Source organism: Rhyacophila brunnea, unplaced genomic scaffold (assembly GCF_057557595.1).
Source record: "Rhyacophila brunnea isolate RB1 unplaced genomic scaffold, BYU_Rbru_1.0 scaffold_21, whole genome shotgun sequence".
In the NCBI taxonomy this organism is placed as follows: Eukaryota; Metazoa; Arthropoda; class Insecta; order Trichoptera; family Rhyacophilidae; genus Rhyacophila; species Rhyacophila brunnea.
Genome location: NW_028232871.1, coordinates 22643904 through 22667196, shown reverse-complemented (window position 1 = coordinate 22667196; position 23293 = coordinate 22643904). Strand labels below are relative to the sequence as shown.

General features: G+C 34.6%; 1 protein-coding gene and 1 long non-coding RNA gene across 3 annotated transcripts in view; both read left to right on the top strand.

Annotated features, from left to right (window-relative positions):
- Positions 1-23293, top strand: part of Hers (Histone gene-specific Epigenetic Repressor in late S phase) — a 543873-nt gene that overhangs the window by 306937 nt on the left and 213643 nt on the right. The gene's annotated exons all lie outside the window — the stretch shown is intronic.
- Positions 1-23293, top strand: part of LOC147070860 (uncharacterized) — a 68413-nt gene that overhangs the window by 26431 nt on the left and 18689 nt on the right. Inside the window, exon 2 of one of the 2 annotated variants that reach the window (XR_015070906.1) lies at positions 8143-8325. The exons of the other annotated variant lie outside the window; for it this stretch is intronic. This is a non-coding gene — a long non-coding RNA (uncharacterized LOC147070860). Of the gene's footprint in view, positions 1-8142; positions 8326-23293 lie in introns of those variants that run through there. 2 annotated transcript variants of the gene reach the window in all.

The window sequence follows — 23293 nt, the reverse complement described above, 5'->3', positions numbered from 1 at the left end:
AATTAAGAGCGTACTTCAGTGAAACGGCAAATAATTTTCAAAAGTAGGTGCGACGAAATTTCTCACTCGTCGCCTGGACTCGCCAATCGGAGACCGACAGTAGAAGTGTGCACACGTCGATTTGTTTTGTCATGGCGTCGGATGAAAATATTCTTAAATCGTGTAAAGATGACTAAAAACTTTACGTTTGTATCTACTTAAAATAGAAAACATGTCAATGAATATACTATTATTATTAGTAATATAACATTAAATGGACGCATTTTGGATTTTTATGACAAATTATATTTCGTTTGGCACGCGTCATTTTCACAATCCGCACATCGCCTAGTCACGATCTTTTTAGACCATGCCTTAACTGAAGTATAGCCTTAAGTACTTATTACTCAGCACCTACCCTCCTAAGAACCTATGATTAACAAAACAACGTCAAAGAAGAAAATCTTATCTATCTTAAGATACCTGCTCAAAAACTGTCAAAATATATCTGTTGTTTTAGTGGCCTGGCAAATCTTCTACCACCCTCTCCCCCCGCTCCATTGCCTTTAAGCGCCCCCAATTGAGTCCTCTGCCCTGAGGGGCAAAGTTCGGTATCATTGATGTACCTACAAAACAAACATATTGCCAAAATTAACTACCTAACTCACTTTAGCCAAAGTTCATTCGTACACCTCTGAACAACGTGAAAAGTCGTGTTTATTAATTCGACCTGAGCTCTCTCTCTGTATCGTACTTATCAGACGTCGAAATTTCTCCATCCGACGAGGTGAAGGATTACCCAGCTCTTCAAAAACGAACGCTTTATAATGGTTACGTAGAGACCATTCATTGAAGCATTTCAGTAACTTGCTCACCAATCGATGTTAAAAAAATATTTCACCAAGGTAAATAAATGTTCATTTTCTTTGTCATTAAAAGGAGCATACTCCACAAAAAAGGACTTATTTATGAGGAATAGTTAGGTATGCGCCCAACGTATTCTGCTGAATTACACAGTTTTTTTGTTATGAAATAGTGATCGGTGATGCCTTTAATCTATTTCATCTCTGGTCGGTGATATAAGCAACTTAAAGTTAGTTGCAAATTGAACAATTATAGATACAGTATAACCCCTATTTTACGTTTTTTAAGGGACTGAAGAAAAAAAAACCTAATTGGAGGGAAAATGTAAAAGGGGGGTATTGAAAAAAAGAACATTTAAATTTTATGTTTCTAAAAAAATAACGTTCTATTAAAAAACAACATTCAATTAAAATTTTTATTGAAAAATCGTTCGAATGTCACAACCCAATCATTGTCAAGTGCGCGTAACTCGCATATTTTGAATATTTCTGACGTAAATCGCGGGAAAGAAAAACGTAAATGCGGATATTAAATGTACTGAAATACATCGGGACTGAAAAAAATACACGCAATTGCCTGGAAAACGTGAATTCCGGGCACGTAAAAACGAGGGTATACTGTATATGTGATATTTTTACCATTTCGAAAACACGCTACATATTATGCTCTGTCCACTGTAGTCTACAGTAGATATATTATGTATATATTGAATCACCTGAATTTAATATTACTACAAATACTCGTACCATATCTGTGAGAAAAGTTTTGAGATGAATCTTTGGGGCTGTTCAAGAAAATGCCATTTAGAAGTCAAGGTATAATGAGTAGCTGTACGCGGGTATGTACGCAATTCCCGAGGGCAAAAAAACCTGGACGGCCGAAATTGAGATGACAGGACTGCGCCACATGAGATTTAAGAATGCTTGGTCAAAGCAACCGGAGAGTGGCGGCGCTGGATTGTCCAGGATAGAGGAAGTTTTTGAAAGAGACCAAGACCCACCAAGGGTTGTAATGCCACAGATAATGATGACAAATACCATTCAACTATTGTCAACTGAGTATATTTATTGACAATATTCTTCTGAGCGGATGAAAGCGGTTCTAATCGTTTAAACAGTATGTGGATTGCTTACTCGTCTTCTATAATAGTATCTACGTTTTTCTTTATTTAATTTAACATGTACCTTATTAATTACAGTACACCATGAATTAGCAGTACCTAAGTAATTAAATCAGGTAGACAGACACCTATGGTTTTTGTTTTTTTTTTAACTTATTCATGGGAAACTAGCGACTTACGCGGTATATCATTTCCTCAGGCTTTTGCATGGTGAATTGAATGAAATGGCAGTAATACAATTGTTACCCGCATCATATGTAGCTAGGTAATTTTGTTAAACGATAGCGTATTTTATGTGTTTGCTTGCATTGGAGATATTCCTACTTTTAGATAGGAATGGATACGAATTGTGACTGGAAACATTCCGTGGAGCGAAGTGTAGTTTATTTTGTGTGTGTGTCGGTTTTAGTAGTTGTTACGTTTAGCCATTAAAGGAAACTTTGGATTAAAACAAAAGAGAGACGCGTGCGGCCATTTTGGTTAAAAGCCACTCTCATTTCGGATTCCACTAATGTCTCTTCAGATAGGACATTAATAATTCACTGCCCAGGATTGGCTCAAATGGATAAATTTATCTCTAAGAATTATTGTTATAAGTTTTATAACACCACATCGTAAACCATAAAACGACGTCACATAATTTTCGGTATTTTTTGACATCCACCCCCGCCCTTCATTATCACACATTGTCAGATTTTTTAAACGCCCATGCAGTGATGCCAACCGTACTATAATTATAGTACAATACTATAATTTTAATTCTGCGAAAAATGTAAAATACTATAATTTTACGCCAACTATACCAAAATACTATAATTTTTAAAGATTCAAGATGAAAAATATTCCTGTACTATATATTTTTTACGCCTTTGTACTACAATCAGCATAGAAAAAGATGACAACACTGCGCCTATGCCTAATTCACGTCACATTTTTAACATCCCTTTCATTCGACTACAAACAAATTGCTTGAAAATGAATGATTTCAGTACGTTCTCTTCAAATATTTTGTTCTCAGAAACGGTGAGTATATGAGAACTTAGGCTTAACATTTTGATAACTGAAGTATTGTTAGTAATTCTAATTCTACACTACTCATTTTTAAACTACTTTTGATTAGTGATAATTTACCACCAGGTAGGCACGCTAAAACTCTAAAAAATCTTATAATATAATGTACCAATGTAGCAGTGGCGAAGGGCGGAGGTAGGCTGTTAAGATTCAACATAAATAGTGCACACTAAACTTTCAATCCGTCATACTTATTTGTTTTCATTGAACTACAAATACAAGTTGCCGGTTGGTTTTTAAAATTCAATTAAACCCTCTCTAAACCATACCATAATCGTTTAGGTAGGTATGTGTGATCCGATAAAAATAGTGCACACTTTTTCATTCATACTTATTTGTTTTCGTTGAATTAAGAATACACAATATTACAGATGGTGTTGGTTATTTTTTTCAAAATATATTTAGCCCTTCATCAAACCATAATAGATAAAAAGTATTATTCTATCCATAAAATATCTAAAATGATTGTATGGTTTAATGGCAATACTTAGATATTTTATAGATAAATGAATATTTTTTTACTATTGTCCACTATGGCTTGCATTAGGCAGGGTATGATTGCATTTTAAAAACTAACAAACACTATCTACACATTATAGTCTTATTTCAATGAAAGCAAATACGTTTGACTGAGAAAGTTTAGTGAGCACTATTTATATCGGATCTTAACAGCCTACCTCCACCCTTCACCACTGCTAGGTAGTCCACAAAAGAGATTAATAATACATACCCAAATGTAAAGCCAGTCGCCACGTCATAGACCAAGACTTGGATGCCGGATTTTGTTTATCAATGAAAAGCAGTCAGGCCATAAAAGGCAATGAACAAAAAGCCCGCTGAGTGTCCTCAAATATAACCAACATTGGATGCGCATTTTGTTTACGTGTCCAACTTTAATGCACAATACAGACGTAACTATTGGATATAAAACACATTCTTTTAACACGTATGCAAGTAAAATAGAGTAGGTACCTATATTCTTTTAGAAATTGACATTTTCAGAGATGTTTCTTATCTGACACCACCAATCTATCACACAAATTAATTGTAATGTCATTTAATACTTTTCAATATGCTATTACCGCACTAAGCATCTGTCAAACAATTGTTATGAGAGTATCATTTGTTTTCTTTCAAGACCCGCTTAAAATAAACGAATCCTATTTTTTTCAAATTTAGAATTGTTCATACGTTTTCTCTCAAATATATTTAAATAAGGTGATTTTGTTAGCTGCACATTCTACCAGGATGTGTAATAATTATTATTAACAATATATGCCTCTTTGTTCGACCATCCATATTGCTTTTAGCATACCCATTGCATTTCTCGGAACAATTAGTACTGGGTATTAATTACTTCGTCGTAAATTATTTAGAACAATGTTGCAGTTGTAAGACATTTTTGCCCCATTTACTTTAACTCAATATTTGCACCCAGGAGCTGTGGTGGTTTAATCGGAAAACGGAACGATGGCATCATAGAGTAAACTAATAAAAGTCAAAATAGACCAATACTGTTACTTAATATGTGTCAGTATCCTCAAATATTATCAACATTAGCGATGGTGCCCACAGAACGCGTCGGGCGCGCGAAGTCGGCGAATGCAGTGTTTATTCATAACCATAATCACACGCCTCTTCCCGCGCATTACCCTTCACCTATGTTATAAGCGGCCCAAGCAGCACAAAATAAATATTATTACAGCGCCTCTCATAACAAAGCAATAAAAATATTATATTATTTCGGGGCTTGTAATTAAAATTTACGACGACATTATTCAACCAGCGATAAACTGAACACGCAATAAAATAAAACAATGACTTCTCTGTAATTAAATAATTGCTTTTCGCCCGTCGATCGACGAGGCCTCGCGCAGCGTGTTTTTGCTCGCTGTGTTCAATGAATGGACTCCATTGTATTTTCTTTCATTCGTATCGCCGAGAAGCGGTGATTCGCGAAAAAACGATGATTCATGCGGCGCGCGCGTAAAATGCGTCGTCAAATCCAGTGGGCGCTGGCGTATTTGATTACGTTGTATTTTCGTTGATTTACGCGCCACTTGTAGAAATTTTGCGCGAGCGCCGCACTCGCTGCGTCATTTCGTTTACGTCACAATACTCATAATGCATATTATGATGCAAACGTAAATGTTAAACATAACATTTTCTTTAACACACGTTTATGTTTATCTCATATTTGAGTACAAGAGCACGTCGACTTCAATATTCTAATACCTACTGCAAAAAAAAAATTATTTGTAATAAAAATTTAAAAAAATATGTGTACTTACTACTAATTTAACTCGAGTATAAAATGATTGTTTGAATCTATATCATACGTGCGATAGAAAATTGTGAAGTTTGTGGTAGTATGTTTTGTATTTTCGTCTGCGCCGACATGAACCACAGAACGCTGCTTTCAACCCCGCGCTTGACTGATGAGTGATGACTCTTTTGCCGTAGGAAATGTAAAAGCCAACTAAATATAACTGGCATATATAAAATAAAAACGAAACCACAGACGGTTTTAATTTTTAATGGGCGCGCAGGCTTAGCTAGTCACGTGCACAGTTTAGTTTTGCGCACACATTCGGAGTGTGAGGTGACTATGAGGTATCATTGCCAAACCATTATTATATATTCTATAAAGATGACGATAATAATTGGTCACTGACGTAACATACGTTGTAAAATGATCGACCTTTTACTGCAAATCCAATGAGGTCCTTAATTAAAATGTTTTTTCGCCGTAAGGGTCTAGGACGATTTGGCACCGGACAACTGGACGCCACGGAATTCGAAAATAAATAGACGTTAGGTACTTATATGTACTTATTATTCAATATTATTTTTTATATTTAAATGATTATATTATGATTTAATAGAGTTGTTGAGAATGTAAATATGCAGACGTAAACAATGATTTAATCGTGCATATGTTTAAATTCCAACGAAAAAAGAGTTTTTTATTTAATATAAAGCCTTAGGCATGGTAATTTTCAATCCGCGATAAAGAATACATTATGTTAAGAGTAAAATGAATTCAAACTACTAAGTAGTAGATAGAAACTCATTGAAATACCTCGTCTACACGTGTCTACGACAGTGCGGCGTCCAATTGTCCGGAGGCCAGTCGTCCCATTCCCTCGCCGTAAAAATAGGCATTCGACGCAAATCCACGAGACGTCAGAAACTGATCACAGCTCTGGAAGAAAACCCACATCGTTACAGCGATTTTACGACTAGCCCTCTCAACCAGCTTAACCCACAGTAAAAAGGTTTCAATAAAAACCAGCTTAACCCGCGCTCTTTTGTGCTAGAATGATAGTCCATTCATGTTATCTGGGCATCCCTATCACGTACATAATCTGAATAGAATAATTTATCATACGATAAAGTAGCATAATATGATAGTGTTATATCATTTTAAGTGTACTTATATACTTCATCAATGAGAGTTTATCATTACACGATTGCAGACCTAATATTTTTATGAGAAAGCGCACGCGTGCGTATAAGGTTCCAATTTTGAAATCCACAAAGTATGTACTTTTCTTTTTTTTCTAGTTATTTTTTTATATGTAGGTATACCCTGCATTTACTATCAAGGCTTCTTTAAAATATAGGTGGTAATTCTAAAGAAAAATGTGTCGGCGTTAGTTTAGTATTCCTGATATGAATTCGGCCAAGGTCAGTGAAACCGACTTTGAAAAACCCTAGATTTTTTTTTAACGCAAGGTAGCTTTGGTGAATATTTTGTCGTATCCATTGGAAAATGTGAACAGTTTTCCCGTAAAACAAATGTCACATAGAGACTAAACTTCTGAGCGTAATATGTTACTATTATCCTAGCTTATATGGCTGCAATAGCTGGATCTGAAGGCAATATTTTTTCCCATCGTTAATTATTTCGATTATTTTTATTACACCAACGCAGAAATTAAAAAGTGCACATCTTCCTGCTTCATTTGCCATGATCGCAGGAATGCAATTTTGCCGCGTCTGTAATTTTGGCTTTCTACCCAACACTATAAACTTTGAGACATTGACAAGAGAATCTTCTTATACCTACGCTTTTGCTGCCCTCTACATTTCCCTGTATTATTACTACATATGAAAAATACGGCTAAGTATGAAGTTTTCCTGCGCGCGATAGCTAGTTACCTACATTATTTATAGTTAGATCTCGGTGACAGATTTACAAAACGAATGAATATAGTTTAGCTGCCATTCGTATTGAAAATGCATTATGCATTGAAGAATTCTTCTTCTTCGGCCATATCCGCCCCGTAAGGTTCAAATAGACTATATGACGATCGGGCACATATATGCTAAGGGCGTTTTACTGTCTATGATCAAATGTATGCCATTCCGACATAGTATACATACATATTGTATGACAGCTATGATATCCTATATATATACACTCTGTGACACCCTGTGACACAGGACGCCAACATAAGAAACGGGTTTTTCGACATATATATGACCGATCGTCATAGAGTGTATTTGAAGCATTAGTCGGAGCATATGGACACCACGCGGCACCTCCAAGAATCCCTGCCCCTCGCCGTCTTCTTGCTTTATTACAGATCAAACCATCATTCCGTAGCTCCGCCGTATACACTCTATCTATAGATAGTATTTAGCGGCCTTCCAGGACGCCGGAATCCGGTGGAATTAGTTGGACAAAAAATATATTGGAAGGTGAAAATGTCATCGATTTGACGGTTGATTCAATAATTGATGTAGGTACATTCATGTACCTAACAAATTAGTATTTATTTAGATTGTCTGCGTACGACGTATGTCCTCGCTTGGGCTTTTCAGCTCGTATATATAAGTATACCTATATAATAATTTAGGTATATTAAGCCATTATACCACCAACTACGAGTATGAAAAGAAATAATATGCATACGTATAATTTATAGTATTAGTAAGTATGTATGTCTTACACGAATATTCATCAATGCTAACAACCTACCTACCTATTTACTCATTATTCAATATTGACAAATTCAAATATCAGTGTTTTATTTTTGCATTTTCATTTTTTAATAAAATTTACCTTTGTACCTACTAATTGTTTTTGTTTCTGTTTTTAGGTAAGCATTCGTTCGACTTCGTGTTACGAAAAGATTGACTCGGATTACTACCGTAAGTAAGAACGTTCCATTTTCAAATATACCGGATGTACCTACCTAAGTAAAACGTTCCATTTTCAAATAGGTATACGTTGAATATGTCTTTCTAAAATCGTCTGTTTTAGAATTTAGATAGTTCTATTTAAAAAAAAAATATGTCTGTTCGTGTAGTTGCCATCACAGTACGGATACAACTTTTATTTAAACTTTTTTGTGTATATTGAGCTTATTCGAGTGAATAAAATTGGCACCGACATCAAATAATGTTTTCCAGCAATGTGTGTGTAAGCATATACGAATATGCGCAGTCTAGGAATTTTTATTGCAGTATTATGGTTAGCGAGCGTGTAAAATGGCGATGCTTTTCGACGAAAGACTTTGGCAAATCGTCAATTTTCTTGTAATAAGCCAGGGATTTTACATGAGAATTATTGTTTTCTGGTGAAAAACGTTCTTCTCTCTTAGTAAAATCTGTCGTAATATGCATAAGTAGTTGGGTAATAGGATCAAATTGTTAAGAAAACGTTTTAGGACTCCTATGTCATCAATCAGTATTTTCTTTTCAAAATTATCAATGGTTTTGTTGACTCGCGAAACCTACTCGAAAGGGTGGGTTTCCATTGTCCATCAAGATTTACGCGAAACCGTGCTTTATAGTTTATCTTTATACCATGTCAGTCGTAGTGATTCTAATTATGCACAGAACTCCTTTATTCCGCCCTCTTGTTTAAATTACAATATGTATTTCTCGCGCCGTTGATCCTTTCAATAATTCACCTGTTTCATTCTTCAAAATTGTGTATAATCTTTCATATTCTATTTTACAACGTTTTTATTAGGTCGTATTCTTATTTGTCCTGTGGTTGTTTATCCGGTACAAATCTTGCAATCGATTTTTAACTAACTTCCCGACTAGCTAGAGTGTAGACATTTGAAACTTTTAGAATATATCAGAACACCGATGCCAATGCATTTTTTAATACTTTTAGCCATCTTTAATGAGAATTGAATTCATTTTCAGTTAATTCTGTTTTGTATGAAAAGTTATTTTGGAAGAAATCCGTAATCCAATCCACTATTATTGGTTGCTAGGGGTCTGGGGTCCTAGCAACTAAATTATTAATATATATGTGCGTTACTATGGAAATCAATATGAATGTCAAAATGACACTTCAGTATTATTTCTATCAACTACAAGCTTTTTTGATCGTTTAAGCTAGTCAAGTCAAGTTTATATGATTCAACAGAAAATTTAAAAACGTTCTATATAAAAAGTTATTTTTATCTTGTAATTATTTCTGTTCTATCTTAGAATATGTACTCATATTATGTATAAATTTCAATAATAACACACATAATATAATTATGTACTTAATGTCTACCTAGGTACCTATATTTTTTTTAAATGTTCCTTTTTTGTCTATAATTTTCAATATTCTTTCTCATTTTTTTGTGTAATATCTTTATAATGTATGTTTTTCGTATTTTCTCACTTTCTATCTTATTAGGCTTAACTACTTATATTATAATTTATACGATATCGTATAATTATGGAAACTTTGCTGGTTGAAATATCTTTTCTCTAATCTATTTTTATAGGCATTATTTATAATCAATGTAACGGTTTTGTTTTCCTTAATAAATAAAATTAAAAAAATAAGACCCGTACATTGTTGTTAGATTAGGACCGTATGCATAGTCATAGTCATACTTGTATACGTGGACTGCGTTCACCATTGCTTGGAATGGGAATTACTATGGAATGTTATTTAGACGCGTCCCCATTCCAAGTAGGTACCTAACGCATAAGCCCACGTATTTATGTACAATACGTATGACTATGCCATGGGCCCTTAGTGTTTTGTCAAATTGAATATTTAATTCAACAGTGACAGTATCTCTTCAGCCTTCCGTTATATTTTATAGAAAACTACTGAATAGATATACTTATTTAAAAAAAAAACCTTTCTTGAGTGTGTAATTTAACAAGATAATTAAGAGCTAGTCGAAGAATCTAGGTAATCACACGTTTTGTTTTTGTTTTGTTACGCCAAAGAAGTATAACTTCTAACGCGCGTACATAAGTAAACACACTGATTTTTTTTTAATAAGGCACTTTTATCTGCTGGTACAATTTGTCCTGTGACATAGCATCAAGCTTGTGTCCTTAAAGAAATCTTGATAGTAAATGCCAGGTATCCACGAAGACATCTAGGGGGAAAAAGAGAAGGCTACTTACAATAATTTGATTCGATGATTACTCAACTACCTTCAAAATTCATAATATGTAATGTACCTACATGACTCTTTCTAACAAGAGTCCATATTCTTTGGATAATATGAACTACAAGTACTAAATCTTCTTGATTTCAAATTTTCGACAAGTCTGACTTCTGAACGCGACTCGAAGTGCCGAAAAAAGTTACGAAGCCAAATTAACGTCACGTAATAATATTTCTTATGCCGTTTGTTGGCTGTTATTCAATTTATTTGCAAACCAAACCGGTTATGAACTGATTACCACACGTGTTTTTGTCCCCTGTGCCGCGGTGTCCGTCGACATTTGATTGGTCACACGATATCCCATCGATCGAGATACGCAACCGAATCATTATTGATAGCGTGTACATATTTTATTATGAAAAATAATTAAAAACGTGTTTTTCAACACAAAGGGTTCAAAACAATACATATCAAGTAATGGTATATTATTGAACTAACGCAATTATTATGAATCGCTCGCATTTTAATTAAATGTAAATTAAATATCCTTATTTCTCATGATTTAAAAATATCGATTTACATTTCACAGTTTATTTATTTAAGAATACAAAACATTGTGGACATAACAAATCTAAATTCAAGACGTACACAACATGAGATTTACATTAGAAGTCAAACATTTCCCTCACAAGAGAGAAGAAGAGAATATAGAAAAAAATATATAATAATAATAATAATAACAAAAAAATGAAATAAAATCAAAACATACTTAAGTACAATTTAATACAGACAAATATAATTTTTGAAAATAAAAAAACACAATTTTATACAGAAAAATATAGTTTCAAAAACAAAACTAACCCAAACTAACAAATAATCCAGTTTATCGGCTATTTTCAAAATGCGTTTTCCGCTGTATCCGCTTTAACCGAACAGTACCAAAATGTATATTTCTTTAGGGAGCGCATTTACTAATGTTGCACCCCTCGCTAATGGTGCCTGAGTTATGCGTCAATTACATTGAGCTTCTTTACGAGCTGTTTGTTGGCGAATTTATAATCTGCCTGTAAAGTCGCCCAATGTGATCATCGAACAAGCTAACATTTCGATGATTACACTGGGCGACTTTACAGGCAGATTATAAATTCACCAACAAACAGCTCGTAAAGAAGCTCAATGTAATTGACGCTTTAGTAACAATAAACAATGCGGGGTAAGTATGTCACGCGCTGCTTAGAGATTGCGAATTAAGTTAGAAATTGTGAATATTGTGTAGATCTTTTATAGTATAGTCTATGAATTTATTTGGAAATATAATAAATCGTTTGAATGTGTAAATTTATTTGAAAAATTAAAATTCTATTGATATTTTTGTCGTAGGGGGGGGGGGGCATCAAAATTAGTCACTCTACGTTACTATTTAATGCTTTTGAGAGTTTTTTTTGTAAATTCTACGATATTTAATCAGATCAATTTCTTGTGTCGAAGGCGGGATTCGATCTCAATTCTATCACTCGCTTGAGCGTCCTTGTCTTCTGACCTTTTAACGCTCGTCAACTCTCTGAATTAATTCCAGTGACCAGTTAGTAGAGACCGTTTCACGTAACGATTCTGTTGCTAGCGTTATCCATCCACACATTCTGAAGTGGATGTACCTACCTATACGGTATTACTATAATATTACTTAACTTACCTATAAAGCTACAGTCCGTGTTGTAGTGGAGCCGGGGCGATCTGATAGTTTTTTTCTTGACCGGTGTACTTATTCAATTTTTTATGTTATACAATAATATATCCATTCACGTGAATTTAGATACTTTCGTCGTTGCTATTTTTATATTCATACTCAGAAAACTGAACGTAAAAATGTGAAAGATGAGATTACACTGTCCAATTCCATGTTGCCTAAGTATTGGTGAGAAAATTTGTAGTATTTCATTTGAAGCGCTTCATCAAATTACAACGTTTTTATTAGTTCGTATTCTTATTTGTCCGGTACAAATCTTGCAATCGATTTTTAACTAACTTCCCGACATTTAAAACTTTTAGAATATATCAGAACACGATGCCAATGCATTTTTTAATACTTTTAGCCATCTTTAATGAGAATTGAATTCATTTTCAGTTAATTCTGTTTTGTATGAAAAGTTATTTTGGAAGAAGTCCGTAATCCAATCCACTATTATTGGTTGCTAGGTCCTAACAACTAAATTATTAATATATACGTGCGTTACTATGGAAATCAATATGAGTGTCAAAATGACATTTCAGTATTATTTCTATCAAATACAATTTTTTTGATCGTTTAAGCTAGTCAAGTCAAGTTTATATGATTCAACAGAAAATTTAAAAACGTTGTATATAAAAAGTTCTTTATATCTTGTAATTATTTGGTTATTTACACCCATATTACACTGATATACTGACTTCAAATTAAAATACAAAATTTTAGTATTACCTGGAGGGCAGGGCGGCAGGACCTAAAATTGTATAATTAATCAACATCCGGATTTTTTTATTTATTTATTTACAACAATACCGCTGGAGGAGAATATGCGAAATACTAGAAATATTTAATGAAACAGTCTCCTGATAATATTTCGGTTTATCTAATCTCCAACGGGCGTATGTTTTGTTGATATGACGCAGTTTGTGTTACGAAACGTGTTTCAGATTTGAGTTAAATTAATTCGCATTTCCTTTCAATGTTAATTGCCTATCGTTAAACCTCCATGTTAATTGATTAATAACAAATTATTAAAGAACCTGTGAAGTACAAGTAAGGCCCGTTTCAGACGGGACACCGGTGTCGCGCTCGATATAATATAGGAGGCCTTTGTATTCGAATACACGGCCTTTGTATTATGTTTATGACCGCCCCAGAGCTAATGAGTCAACGCATAGTTTCGCGAAATTAGAACATACAACTACCTTCGGTAATAAAAACAAGTGTATCGGCGGCTTGAGAATGTAGCAGCCGACGGAAAAGTGTACCGGACACGAATTGACTCATTAGCTCTGGGATGTTCATTAACATAATACAAAGGCCCCTTTATTCGAATACAAAGTCCTCTTATTATATACGAGCGCGACACCGGTGTCCCGTCTATACGGGCGTAAGGGATCCCTGATAATTCTGACGGTATTGGATCTCTACGATAATTAAAGCGTCAAGTATTTCTTTACTTTCGTTCTACTTGACGCCTGATGATTAAATGGATCATAATTTATTATGAATGTACGACATAGGTGCCTGTGAATTTTTTTGTAATTTTAAATTACATTATAATTGAACTACTTATCTATAAATCACGAGAGAAAACATATAAGACAGAGAAAAGACGTACGTATTGAACATACGCATATAAACGTAAATTGAAAATTTAAAAAATCGGGTGAATCGTTTATTTTATCCGGGTTGTGAAAGAAAACAAATGACACTGTCATAATATTGTCAACATATCGATTTTAAATAAATTAGGTACCGCAATTTGCAATCTATAATCTATATGACATTTGAACAATTTGTTTCGCAACTGATCGGCCAATCTATGCGCTGTATACATTCTCACCTGCGCAAACTCAACTACCTAATGAAAAGCTTATCATCGGCGTTCTCTGTGAGATTCACAGGAGATGCTTGCCTGTCTGCTTACGTATATGTTGGTAAAGTAAGTGGGTACTATCTCCGCATAACTCAACGCACCGGAATTGAAGCAGTGCTCATCGAAAGAACAGGAATGCGATGCACATTCCCGTCCAAGTAGGGTTGTGGCATAACAATATTAACCAATAATACTTGGAACCACCACTTCAACCTCCCATAACTGACAAATATGATAGAGAAAATAAGTAAAGTACACTCTTGATAATCGTAATTTTATTGACCTGTTGAGTTGAGAATTAATGGAGTGAACAATAAGTTTATAAATGACTTAGGAGCAGTTTCCGCATAACCACACACTTATTTGTGCATGAACAAGATTCACAATACGTATTTAATAATTAATAAAAGTATTTTCAAAATTGTACGGTGCCCTATTTTTTAATTATTTGACGAGTTTTATGTAAATAATCTCGGATTACTATTTAAAAGTTAAAATGATAGATACTTAGGCGATACTTCAGTGAAACGGCAAATAATTTTCAACTATAGGCGCGACGAAATTTTGGACTCGCTGGCAGTCTGAGAGCGAACGTCGAGGTGTCAATACGTCAATTTGTTTCGTGATGGCGACGGGGGTATTAATTGTTAAATCGTGTAAAGATGACTAAAAACGTTACCCATTTACTTGAAAAAGAAAACATGTCAATGAATATATTATTATTGTTACTAATAAACAATACACAGAACATTAAATGGACGCATGTTGAATTTATATGACAAATTATATTTCGGTCGGCATGCGTCATTTGCACCCGCGACCTGCAATCTGCGCATCGCCTAGCCACGATCTTTTTAGACCGTGCCTTAACTGAGGTATAGCCTTAATATAGCATCCAGCAAATACAAAACCCAGGAAGAGCGTCAGTGTGCTAGAGCGACCGAGTAAAGGAGTGTACTGGGGGCAGATTCCACCCTGCCCCAAGAGAACCAGTGTATGGAGAGGGGTAGAAAGTCTTGGTCACTTCGACGATGAGGGAATTTCAAGTTGTCACAATTCTCAGCCATGAGGGTACGACCAAGAAAATTCAAGAATACTAATATCATCTCCCAATGTAGACGGATGAATATCGAATTCCTGCGGTTTACCTACGTTCTTGTATATACGCGACAGGGTTATTTCCGCGTTGGATGTAGATACAAACAATAATAGTTATGCGTATTGAATGAAATATTGCCACTATCACGGTGAGGAAGCAACCCTATTCCCGGACGAAGCGCTGCACAGCACAGTCCCACCAACGGGATAGAGCCGCGGCGCGGACGTGACCTCGGGACAGTCACGTTCAGGCTAATTGTTTTAACCGCTAAGCCACGTGGCTGGAGCGATTGATACCGACTGAATTTAGATGGACGCGTCGAATGGATTATCAGGGAATAACTACGCGTAATCATTTGGTGGAAGTGTTTTTCCACTGAAGGTACGTAATTACGTATCAACTACAAGTAGAGTAGAGCGTACCTACTCGATTCGAAATATATTTATATAAGTAATTAAGTATACATAATTCATAAACACGTTTTTTTGTTTCAATCAAGGTATTATTGTTCTTGTGTACCTATTAAATCTACGTATTATTGATACTTACCTCGATTCAAACATTTCAAATCAATTATCAAAATTTCGTCGTAATTAAGTAGGCACAGGTAGCTTGATCGGTAAAGCACATTGGCCGGAATTCGATGGATGCTGGTTCAAGTTCTGTCCGGCGTCAATTCCGATTGTATATGCTTTCGCATTTTTATCTTATTAATTGATTTTGTGTGTTGTACGCTAATTAAGACAGAATTATTGATATTTAAAATGTTTATAAATACTATTTTTTACTCCTGGGGTTTTGTCAACGTACAAAAATGTGGCAACACTGAATAATTGGTAGATGGCTGGGTTACGCATGAATCATATTATTATTGCATGTGTGTGTGGCCTTCGAATTTATATTTTGCTAATTTGGCAAACAAGAAATGTGTAATAATAGAATTATTTATTCTATAAAATTTGACACCTTACTATCATATGTCAAACGAAAAATGTAGCCATTCAGCTCGTCTTCGGTCGAGCCACGAGTTTTAAGATTTAAATGCTAATTATGCAGTTTCGAAAATACATGCGTCATCTAAAATTCTAAAATAAGTAGGTATGGCAGAATACTTACCGTACATACTTACCTTTATTAAAATAGATTTTTGTGATTACGTTATACTATTCATCAGACGACAGTGTTAGCAAAACTGAAATCAACCTGCATTCCTATTTTTGATGAGGAGTATGTTTTCGGAAGAAGCTATTGATTTTCATATTGCGGTGTCCCATGAACTTTCTTTGCAGTGTATATTATTATCAGGGAGCGGATATGCAACAAAAAACATGATTATATGCTTTAAAAAATTGACATTTTTCGTGGGAAAAAAATTGTAAAGGTACTCGTACCTACCTACTTTACCCAAAAATAATGACAAAAAAATCGAATAACTAGTTAATAGAATCTAATTTTTCAACATAATACGATAGCAGAACAAAAAAACACAATGAATATAAAGTTAATCAATTATAGTTTTCAAAATAGTTTTTTCACAAGTACAAATAATTTAATAATAAATGCAATGTAAACCAAACGACACAATTAACTATTCCTAAATACTATTTTCTGTTTTTTGCCCGAAAAAAAATATTTTTTTTTCAATATTATGCTCTGGCGTTAAATTTTTCCGCATAGGTATCCAACAGTATTTTGTTTATATGCGGAAAACGACCCCTCAATGTCCACAGCTTGGAGATGGCATTAAAATTCAAGTGCATCTAAACTATACACTTTTCTAACTTAGTTATATTTCGAAAAAATAATTTAAAAAAACTAAAATTATAAATTCAAAAGCTCTAAAATATGCATTTATATGTACAGTAAATTTTATTTTTGGATTCTGTGTCTTTCAAAACAGATTCCTGTGCAACTCTCATAGCTGTGCATACACCCTAACAAAGCATGCACTGGCATATAAATCCGGGCCCTAATTATTATAATATGTATAAATTCATAACAGGATGCGGGAGCATGTAAGTAATTGTAAATGAAAGACGCAAAGTAGGTTTAAAGATAAATGTCTCGAATACACAGACAAATTGTTTGGAAGGGGGTCCATTTGGAACAATATCCATAATTTATTTTATTATGTATTAGTTTGGCGGCGGGAGGTGGCGGGATTAACAAAATCTAGCATATACCACTGGCTACCACATTTCCCCGCCTACTAATTATGGCTAATCTTCACATCAACCGAGAACCCCTTCACTTTTCGGGTACATTTCCCATATCCAGACATATATTACAAGCTGTCGCATTCACAAGTGGTTAGTGTCCATCTGCACCGTCCGCGCTTTTTTGTCAAGCAAACGTTGCACCAATTTATGCCTTGCGTGTCGTAGAATGCCGATATGGGTTTGGCCAACCCGTCTAGATACTTGACAGCCAAATTATCCAGGTAACTATCTTCAGTGATATTCATTTCATCTAAATAATTAGTACCTATCTATCTGTTTGCTTTTGTGCGCGCCTGCTCGAATACAAAAGTAATGATAAACTGTTTTACTAAACCAAAGGCCGTCTCATCAATGGCACTCGTCTGGATCCAATGTCTATAGATATAAATAGTATAAGTACATATGGGTTATTTATATGTCATTCAAATGAAATCGTATAATTCTTCATTGTGAATATTAAATTTGCCTAGGTGTACCTACTTATCGCTAGTAACAATAATTATATTAATAATATTTTGATATTATTAAGTAACTACATAATCCACACATAAACCAGTCACTTATTTTCATTCATCTATATCATGGGTGGCCAACCCGCGGCCCGCGGGCCAGATGCGGCACGCTGGGTGTCAACTTGTGGCCCGTGGAGCAGTGAGAAAATAAAAATAATATTAAATGCTCCCGCTAGATGTGCTAATTTCGTAAATTGAGATTCGATATTGGATCAAGATTTTAAAAAGCACGGTGTGGTTTTTGCTGCATTTGCAACGCCATTCTCCCTAGAAATGAATTTATTACCGGGAAATTTACAAATGGAACATTGTGAAAAATGTTGCGATGAACAGTTAAAGGAGAAATTCCATCAGGTTGGTTTGGAAGAGTTTTACAAAACATATTTGGACAAGGAGAAATATCCTGCATTTTACAAACATGCTCTAATAATGACTTCGCTATTTGGAAACACTTACACGTGTGAAAAGCTTTTTAGCCTGATGAAGCATATCAGATCCCGAGTGAGAACACGAATCACTGATGTGCATTTGGAAAACTGTTTGCGTGGAGGAACAACCTCACCCGGTATCGATATTGATGCACTTAGTTCTGCCACACAAAATCAAACTTATCACTAAAATTTATTATTTTTATATTACTTATTTTGTTTAATTTTTATTATTTAAAAAAGTCTAATCTAATAAATATATTTGATTCTCATTTTTGTTTTATTTTATTTTATTAATATATAATATATTATATTTCTTTTTTGTTTAGTGTAATAAAAAAAATCAGTTGTGCGGCCCGGTAGGAAATCTCATTTTTAGAATTTGGCCCGGCTGCTGAAAAGGTTGGCCACCCATGATCTATATTAAACATGTCTCACCCCCGGATGGAATCATTATCGGTAATCAATCCGTCGATATTTCGGCCGCAACCACTGAATTTTTATTTGAAACAACAGGTTACATTTTTACAGCCCCCATTACAAATAAAACGATAAAGGCGTCGTAAAAATGTTGCATCGTCGCACGGGGGGCTTATAAAAGCTCCTAGCGTGTTACTGCGCTACTCGGTTATCAGGTGGGTATGTCTTATAAAGGTGACATACTAAAAAGCTATAGATATCAGTTTCAGTAGGATATAATATCGAAAAGATATCGATAACGCATTGACTGAAATTAGGTAACGACAGGTAGGTAGGGTATTTGTATTATATCGGAGAAAGTATTGTTATATATCTGACAAATCTAGCTTAGAGTGGGCTGTGATCTATTTATTATCCATTATCAAATCTCTCAGTGTTTTACGACTCTATTCTATTGCCATTCTCCAACTTGAACAAATTCATTTTATTTGGCAGAAGATAGTTAAACAACAACACTAACCATCTTTCACCATTACAAAGATATACTCAATTTCCCATTCGTTCTGAAAATGAATGTGTAATAAATAATGTCTCGTTTTGTACACTCATTGTCAAACTATTATCATACTTTCTAAGGAGCATACTACGTGACGGTAAGGAAAAACTACGTCTCTGTTTAAAGCGCCAGGATTCACATATTTTTTCTCTCTCTTAATACTATTGCCGGTTGATGTAAGCGTCTCCTTGCTGTATCAACAATTCTCGGTTGTTTGGTCTTTCGATGCCATGCAGCTACGCTAAACTTGATTATCTCATCGATTCACTTGGACGCCCCTAAGGTATTTAAATAACTAAAGCACTTGTGTAAGATGTGCCCAGCATTTTTAAGCGATGTCTGCTCATCTTAACTTTCTCGACTTTTGTTTTCTCCTCGCGTTTTAGATAAAATATGTTTATTTTTCATTGATACTACCACACGATTCAAGCTATGCTGTCCATACAATGCATTGCTTCCATTCGGTCCATGCTTCTTCATATGATAATAAATTAAATTATCATTAACATAACTATTGGTATTTATACGTGATTAATATCGAGGCGCTTTGAATTTCAATCTAATGTCCTCGAATATATGTGTAGATTTGAATGTGATTTTCGGAAACAGGTGAGGTCGCGGCATATTACAAATAGGAAGTAAAGTACGTCGCACACCTACAACAATCCACAATCGTGTCGTAGAAAGTTAACACGCGTTCCGAGTGGCGAGTCTCTTTTACTCTTTTGTGAGTGACTGTGACCCGCTTATTTCTTCTTTCTCCGAGTTACGTACGCCGACTTATCTCCCAGTGGCGTGCTTTTGTATATTATAATAAGATTATATTTTTCACTGCGGTGAAAAAGAGAAGTAATAATATTCTTGTACATAATATTCCCTCTTTTTACTTCAATACGGTCGCGATTCCATTAGCACATTTTTGTATACGAACTTTGTACATCGATACTGAAAATACTAAACACCACATAATATCATTAGATACTTATATGGATTTTGCATACCTACATAAAAATATTGTTTTTCATTGTCACCCCAATACAAATGTTAATATTTTCAGAGGATATACGTAATCAATCCTATTTTTACAGCTCACTGATATAATATAGGATATTTTGATATACTTACGTGACATAACCCCGAAATCATGTCATCAGTATATTTGAAGAAAGCAAAAATATGCCACGCATAATAAAAGCACACATTTTTTCGAATTCTTTCGGATTCCCGTAACTGCACGGTATTACTGTTTGAAAATTAATACTATCGACCGAGGGTAGGTACTTGATGTAAGACGACCCGGGTTTCGCCTTTAGGCATCTTCAGGCACTATGTGCACTCGTCGATGAAAAATACACACTGACAACAATTTGATCACTATTAAAACACTTACATTATTTATTATGTGTCCATGACTCAATGATTTCAATAATAATTATTTTTAGGTACAGAATGATTTAGAAAGAAAGAGATTGTACATACATTACATTACATTGGTTAGAATTTATGGTTTTTATTTTATTTTATCGTGAGGGGGGCTCAAGTACCTCAGACCTCCACGTACTTTAACCCGCCACCGTACTGTCTACATTACAATCTAAAATATAGAGTATCTAAAACAGTGGAGCACAATATATTTTAATGGAAGGCCAATTTATCCATTTTATAATTTTGCATCGGCCGCACGTGGGTAAAACATACGTTATTTTATTTTCAATTTAATAGTTACATATCAGCTACTCCAATTATTGTCCACTCTGCATTACGTACGTATGTATTTGCAAGATAGAACTTAGTGTATAGGAAATTACAATTATTTTGTCGTATTCAATGAAAAATTTGGTGAGTAAATACTTATTATTTTGGACCGGAACACATGCCATATTGGGCCGTGGTTTGTGCATCACTGATCTAAATCATATAATACTCTTCCTGTATATATTTATTTAATTTGCCGTGTCCAAATCACCAGAATGATAATATTTACCTTTAGCCCAGTTAATCGCGCGTTACGCCACTGCTACCTATCACTTCTCCGCGTCTTGTAGCCGTTTAACCCACTTTGTTTATAGACAAACAAACACACCAATAAGATCTTTGTTATGACCGCGCAGTGCTCTCAGTTCACCTCCTTCGAATTGCTGACACTTGCAGCGTGGACTGCTTTTATTACACTATGGCACTTTTGATATTTCCGTCTCTTGTAAGTTCGACTAATTAAAAATTGCATGATCGCTATTGTATTTTAGCCACATTTATTATATTAAATTATTTACAGTATAAACTTGCAGTATGGAAGCAAGCCTTGTTAAAATTCAGATTCTTTGTTGCCGTTTACTGTTCAAGGGTACCTATATTGATATACGTTGCTCTCTTTTTACATGAAATTTTCTATTCCCTCCACTGCCCGACACGATGATTGCATTTTGACGGTGCTGCTTTAAGATAGCGAATCAGGCACCTTGCGAAGCTTCAGAACAATCGTATATGCAGGACATATTATACTGGGTATGCAGCAGTGGCGAAGACTCCATACTAGGCGATTATTTAAAGCCTACCTTCTTAAGAAAAATATTTTTTAATTTTATATTGACATATTAAATAATATAATCACATAATAATGTATTCAATATGCCCAACGAAATTTGTCGTATAATTTTTATACACTATTTCAATAAGCACCATTTATGGCATGTCTCGAAGGTTTAAAAAAATAAGCGTCATCTCGTTTCGCTTCACATATTGTATGGATTACGTTCGCGTGAATCGAAAACTTTTTTTATATGAAGTTTGTTTCTCATAATTTCAAGACGTCTGCGGCGGCCCATATAAATTGGTAAGCTATTTAAGGAGCGCTTACGCATACATAATTACGTAAGTGCACATTTATTCAAAATAATTTATAAGATAATTAAAAAAAAAAAAATCTATGGGATTCAATGACATATAAATATTAATTGTTGTTAAAAATAATAAATAATTTATCTCGTGATTTTTATTTGTCAGTTTATTAGACTAAGACAATTTATTCAGCCAATTATGTAAGTATTTATTTATGTAAGTAATTATGTAGTAAATCTGATATTGTATTTAAGTCTGTGTTTTAAATATATAAGTATTTTAAAATGTCTGGTTTACGGGTTAAATTATATATTGTTATGGAACACATTCACAACAACGGATATTTTCAATATTTAGCGTTTATATTTAAGAAAATACATAATTCAAATTAATTACTTAATTTTATACCATCAGTAAGCTTTTGAAATTTCATCGGTTTTTGTGTACCTACCTATTCATCAGTAGTTATGTCGGATTATCTTCTTATTTCCCGTAAATACATCTAACAAGTGTGCTTTCTCTAACTGATTAACCATGCATGGTGCAGTCTCTTATCATTGGTAGTGAATAAACAACGTTTTTATAATAGAATAATATATTTTTATAATATATTATTTATAATACTACAATAGGCCATGTGGCCCAATGCCAGTATTAATTATTGTAGTGAAACAGTAGTCTATTTAGTAATATAAGAGAAATACTTACAAACCCCGCAGCGTTGAGTAAATCACATAAAGATATTGTGACATCACCGAATCGAACTCGAGGCCCCCGGATGAAAGACCGACGTCTTACGCACTGCACCGCGATTTCCTCACTATCGACTCGTGTGACACCAGACGACATGACGTAATTGTGACGTCAGCCAATACACGCTCGAGGCATGCCGCCCAGCGCACAGTGCTCACCGTATATATTATTATGATGAAACACCTATATGTGTATGGTGACAATGAATAGCGCCGCTGTCTGAGTAGCGTTATTTTCTCGAATGCTATTATCACTCCGGTAGTACGTCACAATGATGTCATATGACGTCATGTCGACCGGGCAGCTGGCACTCGCAAGTTCTAACATAGGGCCCCTGGACTACGAAGCCCGTCGACTACATGCTATGCATAGGTACCTCAAAAGAGTTTTAACCCGGCCTGCATGTTGTTCAGGTCAACCGAAACTCAGCGTCCAATACGCAATACTGGCAAGCGACAG